Below are 24395 nucleotides of genomic sequence, written 5' to 3' on the forward strand. Positions count from 1 at the left end.
GTTGGATCAATAATTTAGAATGTGTAAGGAGACTTTTCCCATTGGCACTATTATATCAGTTATTAACTTTGCTGAGAACTACACGTTGCAACCTCAAAATGAGAAACAATCTCAGTATTACAACTCCATTCAAATTTTTATTTTTACCCACATAACATAGAGACATGCCCCTGATAGTGTGGAAGATAATTAGAAGATTATTAGAGAGTGCCATTTTTATATGAGTGATGATAGATCTCACTTTCACAAGTTTTTACAATATTGTTTTGAGAATTATTTTGATTTCTTATAGGAGTATGACATTGTTATGGATAGACATATAATTTGGTTAGATAAATACATAGATCAATTCAAGAATGCTCGCATGTTTTATTGGTTATGTAGGATGCACGTAGAGAGGGGGTGCCTCATATTTGGAGTACTTTTGAGTCTGGCCATGGGAAAGGGGAACATGATGGAGTAGGGGCATATGTGAAGAGAGCTCTAGTTAAGGAGAAATTGAAGATTTTAGGAGCAGAGCTTCTAGATGCTTGTAGCATTGTTGATTGGTGTAGTTCAACATTATCACTGGAGGGGACTCTTGATTCAGTAGTACATAAGTTCTTTTGGTTGGCTGAGGAAGGGTCCATAAGTGATAGATCAGATTGTGCTATAGTGAGAGATCTTAGGAATAAGGTGTCTCAACCTTGGATAATTCCTATTCTTATTATTTGTTTTGTAAAATGTATTTCTTGCAAATAATGTTGATGTGTCAGCATCTTGAATTGTGTATAAGGAGATCATCACTAAAACAGTTATGAAAGATTCCAATGACATGTAAGAGCTATGTCAAGAAGATTCAATGATAGGTGAAGACATGTGGTAACTAAAAAATTTGAGTACTATACACTCTACCCCAATAGTGGTACACTCTACTCAGAGAATGGTAAAACCCTAATACAGTTACCTTTGGGAGTAGCCCTAAAAGTGAAGCACATGTTATAAGAATTTTTAGAGTTGCGAAGAGGAAAGATGTGAGATTGTGTATTTTTGGTACTGTGAGTTGCTACCAGTGTCTTCTGTTGTCGCTGTTGAACTTGCATTGCAAGTGTGTTGTAACCTTGTGTTGAAGATAATACATTGTGCAGGTTCTAGAGGGGTGGGGTTGTTTTACCAAAAGGTTTTTCCCCACTGAAAAATCTTTGTGTTATGTGTTTCTTTTTCTATCTATTTTATTTATGCTTGGTTTTCTGTAATATTTTTGTTTACATGATATTCAATTTGCAAGTGTAAAATATTTTAATAGGATTTTCACCATACTTCTCTTAAGAGATTAGTGTAGGAAGTTGTTTCCACACCTGAGTTTCCTTACAAGTGGTATCAGAGCCTGATCAAATTTTGATCCTAGTTTTTGGGTAGGGTTTTTTGAGATAATCTCAAGTTGAGTGAAAGTCTTGTGCAGAGCATCCTGAATCTTATTTGCAGATTGAGATGGCGAGTTCATTATATGGAAGAATGGAGGTGGAGAAATTTAATGGCACTAATTTCGAGTTGTGGAAACTCAATATGGAAGACATGTTGGAAGATCGTGACCTATGGGAAGCAACTTCAAATGCTACAAGACTAGCAACTATAGCTCAAGCAGACTGGAATATCAAAGACCATAGCTAAGGGTCTCATAAGACTCTATTTAACTGATGTAGTTCTTCTAAATGTTCTAGATGAGAAAACTGCATATAGTTTGTGGCAAAGACTTGGGGCCGTGTATTAGGCCAAATCTTTGGTGAACAAGTTATTCCTAAGGAAGAAGTTGTACTCTCTACGAATGGAGGAAGGTGGATCCTTAATGGATCATTTAAATGCATTTAATTTGCTAGCTGCACAATTGACATTAGCTGGTGTCAAGTTAGAGGAGGAGGATCGTTGCTACACACTTTTGTGTTCTTTACCGGATTCATGGGACCATCTTGTGATGGCTCTCAGAAGCATGTTAGTCACTTTCAAAATGGATGATGTGGTGTCTTCACTGCTATCAAAGGAGATGCGGAGAAAGGCTTCCATTTTTGAAAAAGAAGCCTTTACTGTTCGTGGGAGATCCACGGAAAGAGGGAAGAAAAATAACAATAAGTCTGACAATAAGGGTAGATCCAAATCTTGTCGGAAGTAAAAGACTTCCAATAAGTCCAAGGAAAAATGTTGGAACTGTGATAAACCTGGGCACTTTCGTAAAGATTGCAAAGAGCCGAAGAACAAGAAGAAAGGTTCAGATTCAGCTTCAAAAAGATCTCAAGAAGATGGTGATGCATTCATCGTAGCTTTGGCAACCCATGCATCTGATGATGTGTGGTTGGTTGACTCAGGTGCATCTTTTCACATGACCTCTCATCAAAATCGGTTCTCAAAATATGAAGAGTTCGATGGTGGAAAGGTGTATTTGGGTGATGATTCTCACCTAAAGATAGTTGGATGCCGAAGGGTCACTATCAAATTTCCTAATGGATGAGTAAAGGGAATCAATGGAGTTATGCACATTCCAGGTTTGGCACAAAACTTATTATCTGTAAGTATGATGAATGATGTAGGTTTGCAAGTTGTTTTTTCAAAAGAAGGATGCAAGATGATGAGAGGATCGATAGTGCTTGCAAGGGGTACTAGGAGAGGTACCTTATTTTAGCTAGATGCATGTATTCCTCTATGTAATAGTTCTTCATCCTCACCATCTAAATGAGCAGTGAAGAATACTATGGTTATCAGTTCTGATGGCAATGCAAACACTTTGGAAAGTAAGCTTCCTACAAAAAAGACAATGTTGTGACATTTGAGATTTGGTCAAATTGGTGAAAAGGGTCTCAGAACCTTGAAAAATAAAAATTTGGTTGAAGGGTTAAATGATTACAATCTCGAGTTCAACTTTTGTGAACACTGTGTCTATGGTAAATAAAATCGTGTTCAGTTTTACTCTAGTTCTCACAAATCTTCTGATGTTTTGGATCTTATTCATTTTGATGTATTTGGTCCTGTAAAAGTTCCTTCAATCTCCAAGTCTATATATTTTTTAATCTTTCATAGATGATTATAGTAGAAGGACATGGATTTATTTCCTTAAAAGTAAGACACAAGTCTTTAGTTGATTCAAGGAATTTAAAGCCCTTGTAGAGAATCAGACTAGTAAGAAGATTAAGTGTGTGAGAACTGACAATGATGGTGAGTTTTTCTTAGCAGAGTTTGAACAATTCTATAAAGGAAAAGGTATCGAGAGGCATAAGACAACTCCTTATACCTCACAAAAAAATGGAGTTGTAGAGAGAATGAACATGACACTGATGGAGAAGGCTAGGAGTATGCTTAGTGGAGCTAGTTTAGAACAAAGGTTCTGGGGCAAAGTTGTGGCCACTGCTTGCTATCTAGTTAATAGATCTCCTACATCAGCCCTTTTTGGTAAGACACCCATGGTGGTTGGTCTGGTAAGAAGCCTTAAATTAGACATCTTTATGTTTTTGGTTGTGAAGCTTATGCACATGTTCCAAAGGAGAAAAGATCTAAGTTGGAAAACAATGCTGTTAAATGTATTTTCATTAGATACAGTGCTGGTGTGAAAGGATACAAGCTTTGGGATCTTGTGACTAGTAAGATGTTGTATAGTAGAAATTTTATTTTTAGAGAGCTAACATGTTATCCTATTGTGCTACAACTAGATGAAAAAGAGAAGGAAAAAGATGGTGTGCAGTTGCCTCCTACCCCTAAGAAGACTGAACAGAGAGACCATGTTGGGTCTAATGATGAGGAGAGCTCTAGTAGCTCTAATATTTTAGAAGAAGAGGAAGAACAACCTCAATTGTAGCCCTTGAGGAGATCCACAAGAGAAAGAAAGCAAATAGAAAGGTTTGGTTATTCTATGTTAGATTCCAATTGTGCTTTTGCCTTGACTACTAACACTGATGAGCCTAGATTTGTGAAAGAGGCTTTGGGCATGGAAGATGCAGGTTCCTGGATTGAGGCTATGGATGATGAGATGGCTTCATTAGAGAAAAACAAAACTTGGAACCTTGTGCCTTTTCCTAAAGGGAAAAAATCTATTGGCTGTAAATGGGTGTTCAAGAAGAAACTAAGTGCAAATGGCAGTGTTGAAAGGTACAAAGCTAGATTGGTTGCAAAGGGGTATTCACAGGTAGAGGGAATAGATTATCATGAAATATTCTCTCCTATTACAAAGTTGACATCCATTAGATTCCTGTTATCTCTTGCTGCATCATATGATTTAGAGATAGAACAGATGGATGTGAAGAAAACTTTCCTTCATGGTGATTTAGAGGAAGAGATTTATATGTCACAGCCTGAGCCCTACATTGTTAAAGGTAGACAATCCTTAGTTTTTAGATTAAATAAATCTCTATATGGTTTGAAGCAATCTCCTAGGATGTGGTACCTTAAGTTTGATGCCTTTGTGTTGTCAATTGTCTTTGTAAGATCGAAATCAGATCATTATGTTTATTTCAAAGTTGAAAATGGTCGCCTTCTTATTGTTGCATTATATCTTGATGATATGTTGCTATTTGGGAAGGGTAAGGGTATGATTTCTGATTTTAAATCTCAGTTGTCAGCACAGTTGTGAGATGAAAGATCTTGGGGCAGCTAGGTACATCTTGGGTATGGAAATCAGTAAAGACAGGTCTAACAAAAAACTTTGGTTGAGTCAGAGTAAGTATGTGAAGTCTGTGTTGGACAGGTTCAACATGGCAGATTGTAGACCACTATGTGTTCCTATTTCTATGGGAACAAATTTATCTGTAGATGATTGTCCAAAATCTCCTAGTGAGGTGGAGGACATGAGTAGAGTACCTTATGCTAGTGTTGTTGGCATTCTTATGTATGCTATGGTTTGTACTAGACCAGGCATTGCCCAAGCAGTGGGAGTCCTAAGTTAGTTTATGGCTAATCATGGAGGGGTACATTGAGATGTAGTTAAGTGAGTATTCAGATATTTGAGGGGTACATCAGATTACTCCATATGTTATCATGGTAAGTCTTCTAGATTTTTGCATTCAGTTTGTATTCGTGGGTTTGTTGATTCAGATTGGGTAGGTGATATTGACTACAGGAGATCCACCAGTGCTTATGTGTTTACTATGTTTGGTGGTGCCATCATTTGGATGAGCAAGCAACATCCTATGGTTGCTTTATCTACTATAGAAGCTGAGTACATGGCTGCTACTCATGCTTGTAAGGAAGCCATTTGGCTTAAAAGGTTGTGTTCTGATGTTGGTGTTGATTCAGAATAGATTACTATTTGGTGTGATAGTCAGAGCGCTATTTGCCTTGTGAAGAATCCAACTTTCCATGCCAAAATGAAGCACATTGATGAGCAGTTTCACTTTGTGAGAGATATGGTGGAAGATGGAAAGGTAAATTTGGAGAAGGTAGATACTGTGAAGAATGTTGCAGATGCATTAACAAAACCAGTGGGCACTGAGAAGCTTAGATGGTGTTCAGAGTCTATGGGCCTTTCGACCTATAGCAGTTAGTTCTTGCTATGTTCCTATTGCTCTTACAAGGTGTTCAACAAGTGGGAGAATGTTAGGAATAAGGTGTCTCAACCTTGGATAATTCCTATTCTTATTATTTGTTTTGTAACATTTATTTCTTGCAAATAATGTTGATGCGTCGACATCTTGAATTGTGTATAAGGAGATCATTGCTAAAACGGTTATGATGGATTCCTATGACACGTAAGATCTATGCTAGGAAGATTCAATGATAGGTGAAGACATGTGGCAACTAATAAATTTGAGTACTATAAACTCTACCCCAATAGTGGTACACTCTACTCAGAGAATGGTAAAACCCTAATACGGTTACCTTTGGGAGTTGCCCTAAAAGTGAAGCACATGTTATAAGGATTTTTAGGGTTGCAAACAGAAAGGATGTGAGATAGTGTATTGTTGGTACTATGAGTTGCTACGAGTGTCTTCTGTTGTCACTATTGAACTTGCATTGCAAGTGTATTGTAACCTTGTGTTGAAGATAATACATTGTGCAGGTTCTAGAGGGGTGGGGTTGTTTTACCGAAAGCTTTTTCCCCACCGGCAAATCTTTGTGTTATGTGTTTCTTTTTTTGTCAATTTTCTTTATGGTTGGTTTGTTGTAATATTGTTGTTTACATGATATTCAATCTGCAAGTGTAAAAGATTTTAATAGGATTTGCACCATACTTCTCTTAAGAGATTAGTATAGGAAGTTATTTCTGCACCTGAGTTTCCTCACAAGAGACACATTAAAAATGCATTCATTCCAGAGCTCTGATTCTAGTACATGGACCATTTGGATAGGACAACTAGCTTGCTTTAGTCCTAGTTGTTTTAAGTGTGATTGGGTTCACTGTAAGTTGAGTGAGTGGGTGGACACATGAGCTCCACATTATCTTACTCCATTGTCTATCATACCCTCTACCAGAAATGATGATATGGAAAGTTCACTTGAGCATAACCATCTATCAGATCTTCTTCAACTAGGACATGTCTTTGCAGTGGTTGCACCACAAGGGAATGATGAGATGTCAAATTATTAGGTAGCACATTGTGTAAGAGGTAAACAAAATTTTGTACAATCGATCACAAATGATGATGGATTCACATATCCTACTAGTTTAGTTGTTGCTAGAACATGGTTGTGGATATACATGCTTAGAAGGAATATAATTCTTGCATTGAAGACTATCAGAAGCACAAAACAATTCTCATATATTTTCATCTTATTAGAGTAACAAATGTGAAGTTGTTGAAGCATCAAGGAAGACCAAAAGTAAAATAACTTTTTATTATTACTAATGTTGATCATGAAGCCCAATGGAGACCCTATAAAAAAGAGAGGTCGCTACTGGAACACTCGACTAGGTATATTTACATTATGTTATTTTATTCATAATAATTCAATGAACCAAGGATTATCTTGTTTAATACAATAAGTTACTAAGATATTGTATGATATTGGAATGTAGGTCCATCATGAAGAGTAGGCATGCATGAAGAAAAAAACTAAATAAGTAGTAGAATGAAGAAAATTTTATTCTATTTTTGACACTACAATTTTTTACACTACTTTTTCTGACACTATGATTTTTGATAGTACTATTTTTGACACTAAAATTATTGGTAGTTGTGTTTTGATGTAATAATGATGGAAGACTTGAGATATTGTAAATGCAAACTTGTTGATTTAATGTAAGAAACAAAGATGATTTTACTTAATGCAATTTATGTAGAGGGACCTAAAAAATGATGATTTTAATACATACTAACACCAAACTTGCACTGTGACCAATGTCAAAAACTTGAGAGAGGTAAAAGATAATGTTTTTATGTAATACTAACCATAGTGACACCCTTGTTCTAGCCATAGAGAGCCTCCATCATTCGCAGCCATCCTGTATCAAAGAGTCTCCAAGGTGCTTTAAGTACATTTTGAGGTAGATATTCTGAGGGTCGTAACTTTGAGCTTGTGAGGGCTATCAATGAAATATCAAATACTATAGGATAGTTAGGCTAAGGCCTAAAATAAGTTCTCATTTTTGAGAGATCACAATTTTTTTTGGATTTGGCACAACGATCTCACTTGATGCCAAAACTTGTAGTGTGCCTCATTTTATAGGTGCATCATAGTGTAACTTTGAAATCACTAATCTTGGCATTGAATTATCTCTAGATCAGCAGGTGAACCCTAGTGAGACCCTTGTTTCAGCTGTAGAGAGCCTCCATTGTTCACAGCCAACCTGTACCGAAAAGTCTCCAAGGTGCTCTAAGTGCATTTCGAGGTCGATCTTCCAAGGGTCATAACTTGGAGCTTGTGAGGGCTATCAATGAAACATCAAATGCTATAGGATAGTCATGTTGAGGCCTAAAAAAATATATCTCATTTTTGAGAGACTACATTCTTTTTGGATTTGGCACAATGATCTCGCTCGATGCAAAATCTCACAGTGTGCCTCAATTCATAGGTGCATCACAGTGTAACTTTGAAACTAGTAATCTTAGCATTGAATCATCACTACCATTATCCCTGGATGAGCGGATGAACCTTACTGACACCCTTTTTATGGTCATAGAGAGCCTCCATCATTCGTGGCCACCTTGTACCAAAGACTCTCCAAGGTGCTCTAAGTGCATTTCAAGGTTGATATTTTGAGGTTTGTAACTCAAAACTCATGAGGGCTATCGATGAAACATCAAATGCTACAAGACAATTATGAAAATGCATAAAATAACCTATCTCATTTTCAAGAGATCACATTCTATTTGGATTCAGCATAGTGATCTCATTTGATGCCAAAACTCACAATGTGCCTCAGTTCATAGGTACATCACAACGTAGCTTTGAAATTGCTGATCTTGGCATCGAATCATCAGTGCCATTAGCTCTAGATGGGTGGTTGAACACTAGTGACACCCTTGTTCTAGCCACAGAGAGCCTCCATTGTTTGTAGCCACTCTGTACCAAAGAGTCTCCAAGGTGCTCTAAGTGTGTTTCAAGGTTTATAATTCAAGAGTCATAATTCAGAGTTTGTGAGGGCTATCAATGAAACTTCATATGCTACAATATGGCCCTAAAATAACCTATCTCATTTTCAAGAGATCACATTCTATTTGGATTCAGCACAATGATCTTGCTCGATGTCAGAACTCGTAGTATGCCTCAATTCATAGGTGCATCATAGTGTAACTTTGAACTGCTGATCTTGGCATCAAATCATCGGCACCACTAGCTTTGGATGGGGGGGTCATCTACTGATACCCTTTTTCTAGCCATAGAGAGCCTCCATCATTCACAACCACCCCATACTAAAGAGTCTCCAAGGTGTTTTAAGTGTGTTTCAAGGTCGATCTTCTGAGGGTCATAACTTTGAGCTCATGAGGGCTATTGATGAAACATTGAATGCTATAGGATTTTCATGCTGAGGCCTAAAATAACCTATCTCATTTTTGAGATATCACATTCTATTTGTATTTGGCACAGTGATCTTGCTCGATGCCAAAACTCATAGTGTGCCTCAATTCATAGGTACATCATAGTGTAACTTTGAAACCATTGATCTTGGCATTAAATCATCAATGCCATTATCTCTAGATGGACAGGTGAACCCTAGTGACACCCTTGTTCTAGTTGTGTAGAGCTTCCATGATTCATAACCACACCGTATCGAAGAGTCTCCAAGGTGTTCTAAGTACATTTTGAGGTCAATCTTTCAAGGGTTGTAACTTGGAGCTCATTAAGGCTATCAATGAAATGTTCAATGTTATAGGATGGTCATTTAAAGGCCTAAAATTACCTATCTCATTTTCAAGACATCACATTCTGTTTGGATTCGGTAGAGCAATCTCACTCCATGCCAAAATTTGTAGTGTGCCTCAGTTCATAGATGCATCCTTGCGTAGCTTTGAAACCACTAATCTTGGCATTGAATCATTAGTTCCATTAGCTCTGGATGGGTGAGTGAGCCCTAGTGACACCCTTTTTCTGGCCATAAAGAGTCTCCATCATTCACAACCATCCCATACCAAAGAGTCTCCAAGATGCTCTAAGTGCTTTTTGAGGTTGATTTTATGAGGGTTGTAACTCAAAGCTTGTGGGGGATATTGATGAAATACCACATGCTATCAAATGGCCATGCCAAGGCCTAAAATAATCTATCTCATTTTTTAGAGACATTTGGATTCAGCACAATGATCTCGCAGCAAGTCAAAATCTGTAGTGTACCTCAGTTCATAGGTGCATCACAATGTAACTTTGAAATCACTGATCTTGGCATTGAATCATTAGCACCATTATCTTTAGATGGGTGCATGAACCATAGTGACACCATTTTTATGGCTGCAAATAGCCTCCATTGTTCATAGCCACCTCATATTGAAGAGTCTCCAAGGTGTTCAAAGTGCATTTCAAGGTCAATCTTCAAAGGGTCGTAACTCAGAGCTCGTGGGGGCTATTGATGAAACATCAAATGCTACAAGATGGTCATACTAAGGCCTACAATAACCTATATAATTTCCAAGGTGTTCTAGGTGTGTTTGGGTGGGTGAACCATAGTGACATCTTAAAGGATTGCATAGATTATTTCAAATTAAACATATATTATAACATTTCAAATTAAACATTTCATCAAAATTTGATAATAAAGGTTGTTAAAATGTTATTCAAAAATTATTGCATTTGATTCAAATATAACAAACATGATCAAAATGAATTATATTCCATAAACATGAACAATACACATGATCCATGATAAATTGAACAATACTATACAGAATTAATATGTATATCATTATGCACATAAATAAAATATATATATATATATATATCAAAATAAATGTATCCATAGAAAAATTACACAAAGTTCATGTATCCATAGACAAATTATGCAAATATATATCAAAATACATAGATCCATATACAAAATGTGGCTAATCATGCCATCGAAATGTGTATAATATCAATGTTTTTGTATAGAATGTGGCATATGCCATCTCAAAATGTCTCATGACACATCCTATGACAACTATACTATCCTATGCTGCTAGTGGATGATCAAAATGCAACCTCTTCACTGCACTAGGTGGATTGGATGCCTCCTACATAAACAAAAAAGGAAAACCCAAAGTTAAACTACTAAATTTATATGATTCTATATATCTAAAATTGAATTACTCAAATGCATAATGATCTTTTTTTTAATGAAGATTTATAGTATTAAAATTTCATCATAAATACCTCTCTCATCAACCTCATGCACCAGTTAGGAGTCCTCTCATATGTCCTCGACAATGCTTGAACCTCATTGATTGTGGCATGTGTATGTTCAAGTTTGTAATATAAATCTACAACTTAAACTATAACATTATAATTCATAGCATGCTAAATTTATAATATATAATCAAGAATTCAAGCTACAACTTACTTGAGTTGACTCCTCCTCTGAATATAATGGTTGCATTGGAAAAGATACAAAACTCTAGTGTCTAACCTCCTGTGCACTAGGTGTTTCCTATGAGATACAAAATGCTAGTTGTTAATATCATAGAAATTAGTTTTGAATTTATTTATGAAAATAAGGGAAAAAAATGATATTTATACATATGATGGGGCTCTCATTTCGAATGGAAATGCCAAAGGGTCTATGACATGGAATTTTCCTAGACTCATCACCAGTAGCCATGCCCTATACAATAAAGAATGTAATTAAATTTCATTACCACAAGCATTTTACAAGAATGCATCAATATTTAATCACTTTAAAAGCACCTAATTACCTCTCCCTTTTCAATGGTTTGTGTAAGAATTTGGTTTAGGGTAGAATTCACCCAAGACCAATGAACAGTAGACCAAAGAGAGAGTATGATCAGAATGATGATATATTCATTCAATATGCCATATGAAAGTACAGTAGGAGTGCCTTTATATAAAGGCCTCTAGAGAGCTTCTAGAATGCATAGAAGTCAACAATATGATAAGTCATATAGCTAAACACATGTCCACCACATATGAGTTATGCTCCATTAAGCACATAAGTAAGTGCGATGATGAGAGGATAAACTTACAATGGTGCAGCATGCAAATTTATGTTGTAGACAACATGTGCTAAAAAGGGAGTGCAAATAACTATGTTGTCTACATAAAAATTTAGTGAATGATGTAAACTCTAGTGTTGTGGACACCATGTGCTGAATTAGAGTTACGTACTTTTGTGTTGTCAACATGACAACACATGAGAGTACACAAACTCCTAAGTGTCTCACTTAAATAAATAATAAAATAATGTAATATAATAAAATAATGCATTAACTTAAGTAAACTTAAGTAAGTTTAAATAGTAAATACGTATTTACACCAATAGCCCCCCTTAATTGAAACTTAGGGGAATGCCCTTAAGCTTACAAAATCTAGGATGAAATGCACGATGGGTCTTGGCTACTAGGCCATGTTAGGTACCCATGTACATAATGAAATGCAATCTCTCAAAAAGCAAAGAAAGAGGGAAACCCTCATGGGAAAAACCGTCCCCCAAAAGAGAGATGTAAAACACACATGATGTATGGATGGATGGAGTAATCAAGACCCCCCCATTACAACATATATCTATTATATACATAAGAGAAAAATGAGAAGAGGAAAAGAAATAGAATAGGCTCCCCCCCAAAGAAGAATGCTTGCCAATGATTGTAAAATGGTGTTCCTCCCCTTAGGAAGAAACAAGGCCAAGGGTGCTAATGAGATGCTTCTACTATGTGTGGAAAGAATCTCATAGGTAAGTCATGTCTCTGAAACTTGCTCAACTGGCTGAAGCACATGTCTCAAAGAATGGTCTATCTCCTTAGTTGATGAAGAACCCCTTTGCAACTGTTGATCATAATTATCCACAATCAGTTCAACCTATAATGATTGATCATGTAGAGAATGAACAAGAGGGTTGAATGGAGCCCTTGTGACAACTGAAGAAGATGTTGCTGCATCAACAAGAAGAGGTAGATCATCAATACTATCCCCCAAATCTTTCACTAAAGCTTGACTTGGAAGAATGGATGTACCCTACTATGTTGGACCTATCACTGTGGCTATATGTGCATGTGGACTAAACTAATGTAGTGACCTCTTGCTGCAACTACCGATAGAACCCCACATGGACTAAATATATTGAAGCACTATCACTGATGTCACTATTAGTTCCCACATGATATGATGTGTAGAGAGGATTAGAGGACCAGCTGGGTGAACTTTCCTCAAAGTGTACATCCATCTCCACAAATATTTGATGTCTCTTTAGATCCAATAGTATTTATGCCTTCACACCATCTTCATAACCAATGAATGTACAAGGTTGAGGTGTTTATGCCTTGCATCCCCTAGAAGATGTGTTTGCCCATGCAGGACAATCGAATACTCTAAAGTCTGTCACAATAGGTTTTCTACTACACCATGCCTCAAAAGGAGTCTTGGCATCTAAGGCTAGATGAGGAGACCTATTAAGAATGTGAGTGGCACTACTAATTGCTTCGACTTCAAGTGATGGATTTAGAGACTTGGCTTTTATTATGCAACTTACCATAGACTTGAGAGTCCTAATCCTCAGTGTTGCAACATTTGTCTTATGTGGACTGAATGTTGGTGGATTCTGAAGATCAATGCCCTCAAGTTTACAAAATTCTTATAGTCTTATGTTCACATACATGCTCCCATTTTCCATTCTTAGAACTTTGATGGCTTTTCTCAATTTTTGTTCAAGATGAGTCTTAAAGGCTAGAAAATTGTCCAACACTTCATTCTTACTATGAAGAAAATAGACCCAAGTTATCTTGGAAAGTCATCAACAAAAGTAAGTATATAGCATGTGAACCATCTGTAGAACACTTGGTGCTCTTGAAGACTTCCCTCTCTATAACTTCCCCTCTAGATACATATCCATTGAATCTGTTGAACATTCACCGTAGCAAAAGTTGATTTGAGATAGACCTTTGACCATTTTGTTAGTACAAAGTTGCTAAAGATAATGGAAGGCAAGATGACCAAATCACTCATGCCATAATTGCATGTTTGAATTGGATTGAGATAACAAGGCCTTTGAAGGAGACTTGAGCACAAAATGGGAGAAAGAGTAAAAACTTTTGTCATGATTCACTTTCCCCACTAAAACCAATGAGTCATCTTTTAGACTGTGCACTTGTACTGAGTCAGGAAGGAACTCAACTCTATGACCATCTCCAAGGTGAGTGATTTGGTAGATTGATAGGAGATTAGAACTTAGGTTTGGCACATAGAGACCATCTTGAAACTCTCCATTTTCCATTTCCATGTTTCCTTTCCCTTCAACTTCCATTTTGGTATCATCTCCAACAAAGATGTGTGGTACCTCTGACTACTTCATTGAAGAAAAATCCTGCTTTGAAGAATCCATATGATACAAGGCACCCGAGTCAAGGTTTTATTCCTTTGAAGAGTTGGAATTAACCATGAGTGCTTGCCCTTTTCCCTTTGAATCATAAGAAGATCTTTTTTCCTTGTATTCATTACACAATAGAATATTATGTTTCTTGATGATGTTGTTCAACTCATCAATCATTTTATGTTAACACTCATGTTCTTCATGACCCATTTTGTTGCAATAGACACATGTTTTCTTCTCCTTATTGTTGTCCCCCTTCTTGTTTGAATTCAAGGATGACTTACCTTGTTGATTGGATTGTGGTGTTGTCTTTTTTCATCTTCTGATTTGTTCTTCTTCCACTTCTTATTCTTACCCTTTCCTTTATTTGAAGACTGTCCAGCTGAATTTTGAGAACCCTCATTGTTTGCTACCAATGCTTTAGACTTAGGTGAATTGAGAATCACCATTGATTTCAACTTATTTCTTCTGTATCCAATAGATCAGCATATTCATTAAAAGATACTTTCTTATAGGTAGACCCTAATGTAGTCTTTGAGTTATTATAAGAAGAAACAAATGTGGAATACTCTCATGATAGTGTATTATGTATGGGATAGATCAATTTGTCATCTTTGATAGAACTCCCACAATTAGTAAGCTTTGTCCTTAGTTCATTCACCTTGATGATGAAATCCTGTATAGAATCAAATGACTTAGGATCTAAGGACACAAGCTCATCTTCAATTTTGAAAACATCCTCTTCAGAAACTTTACCATATAGGTTTTCGTGCGTATCCCAAGCTTCCTTGGATGTAGAAGACTTTTTAACTTGATACATGATCTTGTCATCAACCCCCAAACATATATCACATAGGACTTTCCTATCCATTTCCACCCAAGCTAAAATATCACTTGTTGATACATTATTACCTACTAGTTTAGGAGGAGTGCCATCTACATATTGAGAAACTCCATTATGCATTAAATGATACCATATTTTGATGGACCATGTAGCATAATTATGTGGAGTTAATTTAGGAGATTTAAAATTTCCCATAATGCAAAATATGAAAAAAAATTGTAGAAAAGAAGGAACACAACACCAAGAACACCCCGCCTTTTCACTAAATCAAGAAACCTCCGCAAAATAGATTATTTTGGCACTTTATAAGTAGTGCGATTACAATGGCTACTTGCCAATTTTAGCCTTTATGGACTTGTGATTTTTCTTGTTACAACCTCTTGATGGATTACAAATCTAGAACTTTACAATGTACTACAATTCTGAAGCAATACAAAGCAAAGAAAGGTCCTATTTCTAAAAGTGACAATTTTGTCCACACAACCCTACAATCTAATTATATATCTAGAAAGTAGATGAAAAATAACACACTTTCAAAAAAATAGAACCTATTTTTAAGCCCAGATGTACCTGTACAAAGCATTTGAAGTTGTAAAATGCAGGATTGAATAGGTATAGTCACCGAAAGATGCAATTTTTGACAAATCCATGTATCAAAACCAAACAGAGTTGCACCAATAATTTTTTTAGGAAATTCTACCCAATTTCAAAAGAAATTGCACCTGATTTGGAGTCTGCATGAGTGAGATATGGCCTTCAAAAGTCGGATTGCAAAATCAAAAATCAATCTGGAGAGGGGTTACATCAGCAAAAGATGAGGTTAAATTTGATGGTCATGTGACCATCATCATAGCAGTTCAAATTTGTCCCAGAATAATGGTCAAATGGACATCAAATTTAGGCACATAAAATGATGATGTCAATGACTTCCACCCCTATGATAACATTAGCATACAGATTTATACATAATTGTATGGCATAGGCTGATGTGTACTACTAATTTGACATACAGAATGCTCACTTGTTTGCTTACTATCTAGGCAAGTCACTGCTTACGTGGATGACTAATTGCGAGTGATGTGACACAATTTGGGTCCACTATGTCTGATTACATGCCCGACAAGAGGCACGTCTGATGCTGCCACGTGATAGGTCTATGGGCAAGCCACATCTTATAGTTTTATGAGTCTGTGTGGGCTCTTACTACATAGGTTTTTCATTGTTAGGCTTTGCAAATACATTCACCAGAATGATCTTTCACTGTTTCTAAAAAAGACTACGATGTTGGATTCCTTAAACTTTGCAGGCCCAAGTTTTGTTTTCAGCAAGGTGGCACTATACAATGGTGTTGTGTGTCCTACTTTGGATTTTCCCACATGGCAAAGAGCTGCATAGACTTCACTGGTTAGATTTTTTAAGAAGACAGTGCCGAAAAATTGTGCGGGTGGCCAGAATGTTTAAAGAAAATCCCACATTCATGGGTATTGTGGCTACACTGATAAATAAAAAGGAAAGCCCATGGACCTTTATCAACAAAGGTCGTCGGGTTAAAGTGAGTCATTGGCTTGTGGGGGCTTTCTCACTAGTTTTGACTAGTGGGTGATTTAATGGTACGACCCGGTCGCTTGTTTGTAGAATTTGCCAGATTTATAGCCAAATTTATATTGAAGCCACTGCTAGATTTAATAAAGGATATGTCTACCGAATATTGCTCTATAAATATTCCCCCAAATTTGCAAGGCCAAGATCTGACAACTAGGTTCTACAAAAAAAAAATTCTCTGACAACCCAACTGGGCAGAATAATTTTTCAAAAATATAAATAAAAAAAAATGCAAAGATTAAATAAAATGTAGATCTAAAAAAAAAATCAAATTGATTAAATGACCATACCCAATTTGCAAATTGGTGCTTTCGGGTGCCAGTTTACAAAAAAAAATTGCCTCATGATCAACTTTTGTCCAGCATAGGCAAATTTATAACCAAATCAACATTCCAGATGCAATGGCGAAGTCAGATCTAGCTCTAGACACTCCCAACTTCTGTAGATACTCTGAATTTGGGTCAAGGTGTTGAAGCATGAACGGTCTTGAACGAATATGTGTAGAGAATCTCCTTGAGCTCTGATACCATATAAGAATTTGGTTTAGTGCAGAATTCACCCAAGACCAAGGAACTCAAACACAAGAAAAATAGTAGACCAAAGAGAGAGTATGATCAAAATGATGATATATTCATTCAATACGCCATATGAAAGTACACTAGGAGTTCCTATATATAAAGGCCTCTAGAGAGCTTCTAGAATGCATAGAAGTTATCCATATGATAAGTCATACAATCAGACACATGTCCACTAGATATGGGCTATCCTCCATTAAGCACAAAAGTAAGTGCGATGATGAGAGGCTAAGCCTACAATAGTGTAGTAGGCAAATTTATGTTGTAGACAACATGTGCAAAATAGGGAGTGCAAATAATTATGTTGTCTACATGACAACTCAGTGAATGATGCAAACTTTAGTGTTGTAGACACCATGTGCTAAATTAGAGTTGCATACTTCTATGTTGTCAACATAAAAACTCATGAGAGTACACAAACTCCTTAGTGTCTCACCTAGATAAATAATAAAATAATGCATTAACCTAAGTAAAATTAAGTAAGTGTAAATGGTAAATACGTATTTACACCAACACCCCCACTTAAGCTTACGGAATCTAGGATGAAATGCATGATGGGTCCTAGCTACTAGGCCATGTTAGGTACCCATGTACATAATGAAATGCAATCTCTCATAAAGCAGAGAAAGAGGGAAAACCTCATGGGAAAAACCCTCCCCCAAAAAGAGAGATGAAAAACACGCACAATGTATGGATGGATGGAGTAATCAAGACACCCCCCCCCCCCCCCCAAAGAAGAATTTTTGCAAATGACTGCTCTGATGAAGAAGCTTATCCAAGACTATAGAATGGTGTTCCTGCCCTTAGAAAGAAACAAGGCCAAGGGTACTAATGAGATGCTTCTGTTGTGCATGGAAAGAATCCCATAGGTAAGTGATGCCTCTAAAACTTGCTCAACTAGCTGAAGAACATGTCTCAAATAAATTTTTGTCTCCTCAGATGATGAAGAACCCCTCTACAAATGCTGATCATAAGTATCCACAATCACTTCAACCTGTAATGATCGCTCATGTAGAGAATGAACAAAAGGGTCAGATGGAGCCCTTGTGACAACTGAAGAAGGTGCTACTGCATCAAGAAGAAGAGGCAGATCATCAATATTTTCCCCTAAATCTGTCACTGAAGCTGGACCTAGAAGAATGGATGTCCCTTGCTGTGCTAGACCTATCACTATGGCTATATATGCATGTGGATTGAACTAATGTAGTGACCTCTCACTGCAACTATCAATAGAAGCCCACATGTCTAAATCTATTGAACCACTATTGCTAGTGTCACTATCAGTTCCCACATGATATGATGTGCAGAGAGGATTAGATGACAAGCTGGGTCAACTTACCTCAAAGTGTACATCCTTCTCCACAAATATTTGATTGGTCTTTGGATCCAATAGTCTATATGCCTTCACACTGTCTTCATAACCAATGAAAGTACAAGGCCGAGGTGACTGTGCCTTACATCCCTTGGAAGTTGTGTTTTCCCATGCAGGACAATTGAAGACTCTAAAGTGTGCAACAATAGGTTTTTTGCCACACCATGCCTCAAAAGGAGTCTTGCCATCTAAGGCTGGATGAGGAGATCTCTTAAGAATGTGAGTGGTACTACTAATTGCTTCGACTTCAAGTGATGGATCTAGAGACTTGGCTTTTATCATGCAACTTTCCATAGCCTTGAGAGTCCTAATCCTCAGTGTTACAACATCTATCTTATGTGAACTGAATGCTGGTGGATTCTGAAGATCAATGCCCTCAAGTCAAAAGTCTTATAGTCTTCTATTCACATACATGCTTCCATTGTCCATTCCTAGAACTTTGAGGGTTTTTTTAAAAAAAAATTTCAACATGAGTCTTGAAGGCTAGAACCTTGTCTAATACTTCATTCTTACTATGAAGAAAATAGACCCAAGTGTATCTTGAAAAGTCATCAACAAAAGTAAGTATATAGCGAGCTTGGCTAACTGCAAAAGGTCTTGCTAATACCATGTGAACCATCTATAGAACACCTGGTGCTCTTGAAGACTTCCCTCTCTATAACTTCCCCTGTGGATGCATATCCACTAAATTTGTTGAACATTCACCATGGGAAAAATTGATTTGAGGTAGACCTTTCACCATTCTGTTTGTGCAAAGTTGATGAAGAGAGCAGAAGGCAAGATAACCAAACCGCTCATGCCATAATTGCATGTTTGAATTGGATTGAGATAACAAGGCCTTTGAAGGAGACTTGGGCACAAAATGGGAGAAATAATACAACCTCATGTCATGATTCACTTTCCCCACTAAAACCAATGAGTCATCTTTTAGACTATGCACTTGTACTGAGTCAGGAAGGAATTCAACTCTATGACCATCTCTGAGGTGAGTGATTTAGTAGATTGATAGGAGATTAGAACTTAGGTTCGAAACATAGATAACATCTTGAAACTCTCCATTTTCCTTTTCCATGTTTCTTTTCCCTTCAACTTCCATTTTGGTATCATCTCCCACAAAGATGTATGGTACCTTTGATTGCTTCATTGAAGAAAAATCCTCCTTCAAAGAACCCATATGATACAAGGCACCTTAGTCAAGGATATATTCCTTTGAAGAGTTTGAATTAGCCATGAGTGCTTGCCCTTTGCCCTTTGAATCTGAAGAAGATCCTTTCTCCTTGTATTCTTTAGGAAATGGAACATTATGTTTCTTCATGATGTTGGTCAACTCATCAATCTTTTTATGATAACACTCATGTTCTTAATGACCCATTTTCTTGCAATAGGCGCACTTTTTCTTCTCCTTATTTTTTTCCTACTTCTTGTTTGAATTCAAGGATGACTTACCTTGTTGATTGGATTGTGGTGTTGTATTGTTTGTATCCTCTGATTTGTTCTTCTTCCACTTCTTATTCTTACCCTTTCCTTTAGTTGAAGACTATCTAGCTGAATTTTGAGAACCCTTATTGTTGGCCAACAATACTTTAGACTTATGGGATTTGAGAATCCCCATTGATTCCAACTTCTTTTCTTCTATATCCAGTAGATCAACATATTCATCAAAAGAGACTTTCTTATAGGAAAACCCAAATGTAATCTTTGAGGTGTTATAAGAAGAAAAAAATGGGGAATACTCTGATGGCAACTTATTATGTATGAGATAGATCAATCTGTCATCTTTGATAGAACTCCCACAATCAGTAAGCTTTGTCCTTAGTTCATTTACCTTGATGATGAAATCCTATAAAGAATCAATTGACTTAGGATCTAAGGAGACAACCTCATCTTCAATTTTGAAAACATCCTCTTCAGACACTTTACTATATAGTTTTACGAGGGTATCCCAAGCTTCCTTGGATGTAGAAGACTTCTTAATTTGATACATGATCTTGTCATCAACCCCCAAAATATATATCACCTAGGGCTTTCCTATCCATTTCCACCCAAGCTAAAATATCACTTGTTGATATATTATCACTTGCTAGTTTAGGAAGAGTACCATCTACATATTGAGAAACTCCATTGTGCATTAAATGATGCCACATTTTGATGGAGCAGGTAGCATAATTGTGTGGAGTTAATTTAGGAGATTTAAAATATCCCATAATGTAGAAAATGAAAAAAATTGTAAAAAAGAAGGAACACAACACCAAGAACACCCTCGCTTTTCACTAAATCAAGAAACCCCCCCAAAATAGATGCTTTTGGGACTTTATAAGTAGTGTGTTTACAATGGCCACTTGCCAATTTTAGCCTTCGTGGACTTTTGATTTTTCTTGTTAAAAAATCTTGATGGATTACAAATCTAGAATTTTACAATGTACTAAATTTCTGAAGCAATATAAAGCAAAGAAAGGCCCTATTTCTTAAAGTGACAATTTTGTCCACACAACCCCATAATTTGATTGTATCTTTGTAAAGTAGATGAAAAATAATGCACTTTCAAAAAATATGGAATCTATTTTCGAGTCTAGATGTGCCCATACGAAGCGTCTGAAGTTGCAAAATGTAGGATTGAATAGGTATAGTTGCCAAAAGATGCAATTTCTGACAAATATATGTACCAAAATCAGAAAAGAGCTACACCATTGAAAAGTTTAGGAAATTCTACCAAATTTCAAAAAAGAATTGCACCTAATTTGGAATCGAGATGATTGAGATATGGTCTCCCAAAGTCGGACTGCAAAATCAAAAATCAATCTAGAAAGGGGTTGCATTAGCAAAAGGCGGGGTTAAATTTGATGGTGAATGGCTATTAAAGTAGTTCAAATTTGTCCTAGAATAATGGTCAGATGATTGTCAAATTCAGGCACATAAAATGATGATGTCAGCGACTTCCACCCCTGTGATGACATTAGCATGACATCAGAATATAGATTTGTATAGAATTATATGGCATAGGCTGACGTGTACTACTGATTTGACATACAAAATGCTAACTTGTTTGCTTACTATGCAGGTGACTCACTGCTTACATGAATGACATATTGTAGGTGACATGGTGCCAGATGGGTCCACCATTTCTTATTACGTGGCTGACAGGTGGCGCATCTGAGGCTATCACATGTTAGGTCTATGGGTGAGCCACATGTCACAATTTTATGAGATCGCATGGGCTCTTACTGTGTAGGTTTTATGTTACCAGGCTTTGCAAATGCGTTTGCCAGAATTCTCTTTCATATTTTCCGAAAAAATTTGTGACGCCGAATTCCTTAAACTTCACGGGGTCAAGTTTTGATTTCTAGGTGAGGTGGCACTATACAATGGTGTCGTGTGCCCTAATTTGGATTTTCCCATGTGGCAAGGAGCTACACAGACTTCATTGGTTGGATTTTTAAAGAAGACGGTGCCAAATAATTACACGGGTGGCCGAAATGTTTAAAGAAAATCCCACATTCGTGGGTATTGTGGCTACACTTATATATAAAAAGGAAAGCCCGTGGGCCTTTATCAATAAAGGTTGCTGGGTTAAGGTGAGCCACCAGCTTCTGGGGGCTTTCTTGTTGGTTTCGATCGATGGGTGATTTAATGGTATGGCTTGGCCGTTGGTTTGTAGAATCTGCTAGATTTATGGTCGAATTTGTATTGAAGCCACTACTTAATTTAATAAAGGATATGCTCGTTAAAAATTCCTCTGTGAATATTCCCCCAAATTTGCAGGGCTAGGATCTGACAACCCGATTCTACAAAAGAAATTTTCTCTGATAGTGCAACTGGGCAAAATAATTTTCCAAAAGTATAAATTCAAAAAAATGTAGAGATTAAATAAAATGCAGATCTGAAAAACAAATAACCAGATTGATTAAATGACCATACTTGGTTTGCAAATCAATACCTTCAGGTGCCAGTTTGCAAAAAAAAATTTCCTCATGATCAACTTTTGTCTAGCATAGGCAAATTTATAGTCGATCTTCACCAAATCAATGCTCCAAATGCAATAGCAAGGTTAGATCTTGCTCTAGAGGCTCCCAATTTCTGTATATACTCTGGATTTGGGTCGAGGTGCTAAAGCATGAATGGTCTCAAACGACTATGTGTAGAGAATCTCCCTAAGCTCTGATACCATGTAAGAATTTGGCTTAGGGAAGAACTCACCCAAGACCAAGGAACTCAAACACAAGCACAACAGTAGACCAAAGAGAGAGTATGATCAAAATGATGATATATTCATTCAATATGCCATATGAAATTACACTAGGAGTGCCTATATATAAAGGCCTCTGGAAAGCTTCTAGAATGCATAGAAGTCAGCAATATGATAAGTCATACAACTAGGCACATGTCGACCAGATATGGGTTATCCTCCATTAAGCATTGAAGTAAGTGTGATGATGAGAGGATAAGCCTACAATGGTGTAGCATGCAAATTTATGTTGTAGACAACATGTGCTAAAAAGGGAGTGCGAATAACTATGTTGTCTACATGACAACTTAGTGAATGATGCAAACTCTAGTGTTGTAGACACCATGTGTTGAATTAGAGTTGCATACTTATGTGTCGTCGACATGACAACTCATGAGAGTACACAAAATCCTAAGTGTATCACGTAAATAAACAATAAAATAATGCAATATAATAAAATAATGCCTCTTTAAACATTTTGGCCACTCGTGCAATAGTTTGTGCCAATCCCCCACACTCTGCCCCCCACTAAGAGGTGATACCTACAAGAGAAAAGAAAGATTAGAAACCATATATGCTTTAATATCAAATAGAAAAAACAATGATAACACAACATAATATAATGCACATGTCTCAAGACCAAATGAAATAGTTGAGAGTGTGACATTATCAACCTGTCTGAGCTCCTCCTCAATCATCAACTAAACATGAATGAAGATCACATACATGTATTAGTTAGTATGGGTTAAAAATTAAAATTACTCTATTATAAAGATTAACTTTAAATCACATATGTCATAACAATAAAATGTATACACGTACTGACATAGAAGGATTCCATGCCCCTCCTCTCTTGCATCAAGGTGTATAGCCTCTGTACGCGTATCTGGTGTATTTTCCTCAAATACAAACGGATACTCAAAAAGATTACCTATGGGACCCAGAAAAATATTCTTGCACGTTATGCAAGTATGGGGCACACAAACATGTGATGAGCTCGTTGATGATGAACTCATGCTAGCATCATCAACATGGGGAGGCAACACTGACCTAGCCTAGGATATCTATAGGCTACTCAATCTATGGATCGCTCTAATAGTTTGAGAGCTAGCCTCTACAATGATATTAGGATGTTGCATTGGAGGAGGGGGGGAGAAATCAGTAGAGGGACAAAAGTGTCAGCTTTCTTCCACTGGCCAAAGGGTATATCCTGAGGAGCTCCTCCTCCTACACCCATATTGTGCCTCATTCTCCAGTAGTTCACACTTGAGGCCCAACAAAAATTCAGCATAAAAATTTCTAATGAAATAAAATGGCACCTCTAAATTTATGTGTGGACGGATGTCAAAAACCATCCACCAATGATCTCAAAATTTTGCATTCATAACCTTATTTGTGCACCATTTAATTGATAGTTTGGGCTTTGTGTGTTCTACTTGTTTACCATTTTTTGGGTCCACAAAATGGCTAACCATATCATCTTTAGTTATATTTAGGGCTACAACCTCATCATAGGCCAACCCATCATCAAACATGACATGCATTTGGTCACACCAGCAAAGAGTAGCATTTTGTTCATTAGTAAGTGTTTCAATATTATCTACTATGGTGTTTAACATGGATAACATGGGAGCCAATGCAGGTATAGTGTTATATGTGGTTCACAAAACCCTCAGTTCAACGAGATTTTCAAATATCAAATCTTCAATTCGAGGAGGGTTTTGAGGGGGTAGGGGATTGTTTGGTGGACGATTTTGAGGGGGTACTAGATCGTTTGGTGGAGGGTTATGAGCAATATTGTTTCTTGCCTCGGTATCATCATTTGAGTCAGCCATACCTATTAATTTGCAAAACATAATTTCTATTAAAAACAACCT

General features: G+C 36.8%; 1 pseudogene; it reads right to left on the reverse strand.

Annotated features, from left to right (window-relative positions):
* The window catches only part of LOC149577794 (uncharacterized), a 100063-nt pseudogene that overhangs the window by 57248 nt on the left and 18420 nt on the right, over positions 1 to 24395 (reverse strand).

This window comes from Cupressus sempervirens, chromosome 1 (assembly GCF_028749045.1).
Source record: "Cupressus sempervirens isolate cs-2001-9-10 chromosome 1, ASM2874904v1, whole genome shotgun sequence".
Taxonomy (NCBI): domain Eukaryota; kingdom Viridiplantae; phylum Streptophyta; class Pinopsida; order Cupressales; family Cupressaceae; genus Cupressus; species Cupressus sempervirens.